The sequence below is a fragment of the Choloepus didactylus genome, chromosome 12, assembly GCF_015220235.1.
Source record: "Choloepus didactylus isolate mChoDid1 chromosome 12, mChoDid1.pri, whole genome shotgun sequence".
Lineage (NCBI taxonomy): Eukaryota > Metazoa > Chordata > Mammalia > Pilosa > Megalonychidae > Choloepus > Choloepus didactylus.
This window is the reverse complement of record NC_051318.1, coordinates 12,058,487-12,063,730: the sequence shown is the minus strand read 5'-3', so window position 1 is coordinate 12,063,730 and position 5,244 is coordinate 12,058,487.

Here is a 5,244-nt window from a genome sequence, read left to right as displayed (position 1 = left end):
TCTTTTTTAAACAAGTAGACAACATTGGACTGTTACAATGCTTTGCCAGTCTACAAAACTGACTTAACCTTTTGGTTAGAGGATCTGTGCTAAGGACTATAAAATTTAATATTTTTTTTAAAATCTTGTCTTATGGCCTGTTTTCTTGGAGGGCCAGTTTAATATCTCAAGGCCACATCTTCTTGACCAAAAGGGGGAAGTGGAATGAAAAAATAAAGTTTCAGTGGCTGAGAGATTTCAAATGGAGTCGAGAGGTCACTCTGGTGGGCACTCTTATACACAGTATAGATATCCCTTTCTAGGTTTTAGTGAATTGGAATAGCTAGAAGCAAATACCTGAAACTATCCAACTCCAACCCAGTGGCCTTGACTCTTGAAGATGATTTTACAACTGTGTAGCTTACAAGGGGTGACAGTATCATGGTGAAAACCTTGTGGATCACACTCCCTTTACCCAGTGTATGGATGGATGAGTAGAAAAATGGGGACAGGGACTAAACGAAGATTGGGGTGGGATGGGGGGGATGATTCAGGTGTTCTTGTTTACTTTCATTTTTTATTCTTATTTTTATTCTTTCTGGTGTAAAGAAAATGTTCAAAAATGGATTGGGGTGATGAAGGCACAGCTATATGAAGGTACTGTGAACAATTGATTGTACACCATGGAAGATTATATGGTATGTGAATATATCTCAATAAAACTGAATTTTAAAAAATATGTATCTCAGGGCCTAAATCAGTAGGTTGGCCACTTGCATCTCTTTGTAAGTTGGCTCAGATTCTGCAGACTGTGAGTGAAAACATTTTGCTTCCTCTCCTGTTGACTAACGTTGGGGTTGGGGGAGGCTGAAGTAAGGGCCAGTGAGAATGACCAGCCACCCATAGCAACGCCAGAAGGATTGTCAGATTTGCGCAGCCAGCATAGCTACCTGTACTGCTTTGTATATATATTATGTCCCCCAGAAAAAGCTATATTCTTTAATGCAATCTTGTGTGGGCAGACATATTAGTGTGGATTGGGTTGGAACCTATTTGTTCAGTGTCCCTGGAGATGTGACCCACCCAACTGTGGGTGATAACTCTGATTGGATAATTTCCATGGAGGTGTGGCCCTGCCCATTCAGTGTGGGCCTTGTTTAGTTCACTGGAGCACTATATAAGCTCAGACAGAAGTTGCTCACAGCTAGCTGGAGCTGAGACAGACATTTTGAAGATGGCTGTTGGAAGCTGATGCAGACATTTTGGAGAACGCCATTCTGAAACGCAACCTAGGAGCAAACAGATGCCAGCCATGTGCCTTCCCAGCTAACAGAGGTTTTCTGGATGCCAATGGGCTTTCTCCAGTGAAGGTACCGGATTGTTGATGCCTTACCTTGGACACTTTATGGCCTTGAGACTGTAACTTTGTAACCAAATAAATCCCCTTTATAAAAGCCAATCCATTTCTGGTCTTTTGCATCCTGACAGCTTTAGCAAACCAGAACACTACCCAAGACCAGAAAATCCCATAAGGCTTGTGACTGTACAGGGGCCAAAGAGAGTATGAGAGTGAGACTTGGGTAGGAGAAGGGGCTGGACCAAGCCAGGCCACCTGACCATGGGCTGCAGTGCGGGACCAGTGGGCCCAAGAATCAGGACAGAATCTGGTGGGAACCATAGGAACCATGATGGGGGTAAGGGCCCAGATGGGCTTGACCAGCTGTCTAACTTCCACAGGAATATTAAAGGGAAACTTTCATAAAGGTGCCATCTCACAGCGAGCCAGGCATCGTCTCCTTCGTTCTTCACCACAACCCTGCAAGTTACACATCATCAGCCCATTTCACAGATCAGAAAGCTGAGGCCACCATGGCACCTGAATCCATACAGCTATTCGCTGCAACAGAGCTGGCATTAGGGACAAATCCAACTGACCCCAAAGTCCTCATTCTTCTCAGGTCATTTTACTGTCTTTTCCACACATGCATACCATGCTTCTTCCATTTCCAACTCCAATATGGGGCAATGATGTCCTTCAAAAACATAAAACCACGTGCTATGGGAGCTGCACATGGGATATCTGGCAACCTGTGGGTATGTCTCTTCAACACCAAACAGCCACAGGCTGTTTGTGCTGTCTGACAAAATGTCTGCCCAGTCAGAAAGCAGAAGGTATACTCATTAGAATTAAAAACAAACACCCTTCAATGCCTTTCTTTATTTCCTCTGAGTGTTCTGCACCCCACTGAGAACATGGGATCTCAGGGCCATGGTCAAATTTGGGCCTTTGCTTTTCCAATCTTCCCTGCAAGCCGGGCTATCCCTTGGGCTCTACCAGGGATGCAGCTGGTGAGGCCACAGCTCCTTGGGATCCCAACCTCCCCTGAGACATTTCCCTGACCCACCCCCTCCTCCCAAAATGTATCAGAGGTGATCTGCTCGTGGCACAGGCTGACTCTCAGTGCTGTATTTTACCTGCACACTGGGGTCCGGGGGAACAGCCTGGGTGAAGAAATCCCCCACCCGAGTTAAGTCCAAGATGGACTTAACTCCTCCTTTGCTTGACTAAACCTTAGACAGTCTTCTCTCTGGGCCTGGACCTCCCTCACCTTGGCCCTTACAAAATCCAAATAGAAATGTTCCACCTGGCCTCGACAGTAAGCTCAAGGGATAACATCAGGTAATGGACACACCCCTTTGCTTGATCTCCCTCTCCAACACCTTCCCTTAGCTCATCCCTGTCCTTAAAAGCTCTCCTGCCCTCTGCCTGGGGGAGTTGAGCCCTCTCTCCCTCCCCTGCTGAGATGGGCTTCTGGTCTGTCTCTTCTCGGTGCTTATGGCTTTGAATAAAGTCTTCCTTGCCTGGTGCAATTTTTCAATAGATTCATCAGTTGTTGTGTGCTTGAAGAGGAGAGTAAACTATGTCCCTGTTTTGACCATCTGAAACCGCAGGGTATCAAGGATAAATTTCCCAGTTTATTGTACATGGATAATAAAGCAATGATAGTGATAGACTGACGATATGATGGGCACTGTACTAAGTACTTCACAGCTGCCGGGCGTATAAACCACAGATGCCTGTCCTGGATCCCTGGACAGTGGCCCACCTGCTCTTCAAACTGTGGCCCCTGAATCATCCAGGGGCTTTTCAGAAAGTGGAACCTTGGGCCCCGCACCAGACCTACTAAATTAAAATACACATTTTGACAAGGTTCCTCGGGGATTCATAGGCACGTGAACGTTTGAGAAGCACTGCCCCAAGATGCTCTTTAAGGCCCGGATAAAGGGAAGAGTATGATTTTCTCTAAGGGTTTAAAGGAGATTATACACATGTGAGTTCTGAGCAAGCTTAGAGCTTCTTGAATTTACATTTCCTTCATGCCTGGTTAAAAAAAAGGCTTTCCAAGACTTCTTTTAAAGCTTGTTATTCCTCTCAGGATTTTATGAGCATGAAGAAGCTTTTACCCAACAACATCTTGATGGAGGGTGGGAAACTAAAACCAGTTTTGAGTGCCGACGATGTACATTGTGTGATTTATCTCAGGGTATTTTCACAGCAATGCTGTGAGCTGGGTGTTACGGTTTCTGTTTTTCTGTGACAAGTAGGAAAACTAAGACTGAAGGAAACTAGACTCAGGGCACTACTGGGATTCGAACCCAGGTCTCGGGCTTCAAAGCCCACACCTTTACCTATAGTTCAGACTGCCTCAGCTTCCAGATGAACAAAGTGAACCTAAATACATCAAAATCATGTGATTTTCTGTTCTTTTGCCTGGAAAGAAAATGTTTTAAGGCCAAATGAAAACATTTCAAGCACAATTGTGTTTTTATATCCCTGTTCTAACCCAGATTAGCCCTAACACCAAAGAACACGCTTGGCATGGAGTTAGCCATGAATTTAATTAGGGACTTACCCATGGACGGTGATGGGCTGGGAGAGGGAAGTCAGCATTCTGCCATTCTGCTGAGGGAGAGAGGAGGGCCAAGGGGGTGGGGGTGAGGAGTGCTTATAAAGGTTTGTGACAACGGAGGAGAATCTCGTGAGATTTGGTTACAACAAGGTCTGCCAGTATTTGGTTACTAACAGTGATTAGGGGAGGGAAGTTTTAATGTTTTCCTCCCTAGTGGGTGAGGGGCCAGATGCCTGGTCCTGTAGGCAGCTGCGTGCTTCTCAGTAATGGAGGATGGAAGGGCCTGGGGCCCTGGGTCCTCACCATCCCTGACATACTGCATCATGGAAAGAGCAAGAAAAGACATTTTTTGCTTTGCATTGTTTTTAACCTACAATGCTATTCAGGTCATTGCTTAAAGGATTGATTGGTTTAGATCTTAAAGGGAAAAACTCAGAAAGCAGACATTGCATACTCGTGGCTCCAGTTAATTTACCTAGTCATCCTGGGACAAGGCAGCAGAAATATGGTATAAGTTCAGTGAGCGGAGAAAGCACTAATGTATAAATCCTGGGGCTGGGAAGGGTGCTGGACCACTTCATGAAGACCACCACCAAGCTGAGGTGCTACCATGTCAGGAGGTATAGAAAGCTCTCCTATGAGACAGAGGCCAAACAAGCAAGAGAGAAAACACCTAGTGTCACAGCCCAAGAGGGCTTTTATAGCCAAAGGACTAAAGAAAACACCGGACACGTTCTGAGACATGAGCCTTTTTTATGGAGCTTACCGACAGGGTGGGAAATCAAGTCATGTTGCCCTGAAATCAGGAGCTTCTCTGAATGGATTCAGGAGCCGCTCTGAATGGCAGCGAGTTCAGAACACAGTGTGGAAATAGTCCACATTTTGGGGGGGCTGAATAAGCTGGGTATAAGGGCTTGACATTCCAATGGGTATGAGAGCATAAGGCCAGGAGTGGGGTTGTGCAACATAGGGAGGAATTGATTGTAATCAATAGGGAGAAGGGGAGGATTAGAGATTATCTTGTAGATAACAGTATCTCAGGGAGTCTCAGGGAGGAGGTAGTTTCCGGCCTAGATTACATTTAACACCTGATATTACAAGGAGAATAGGTCAAACCTTAACTGTCCTAGGTCAAGCAAACTGCTGTGTGCAGTCTTCAAGGCACTTGGGGGCCCGGGGCTCCCACACCTAGAGAGCACAGTTTTGGGGTTAGGTATGGACTCTGCCTATGCCTGTGAAGTGGGAGTAGATACTTAAAGCAATTTACCGTGATGATTTTTGGAAAGAACATGGTTTCTAGACTAGAACTGATGCCAGACAGCCCTGGGAATTCTCAGAGAAATTGAGACCTCAA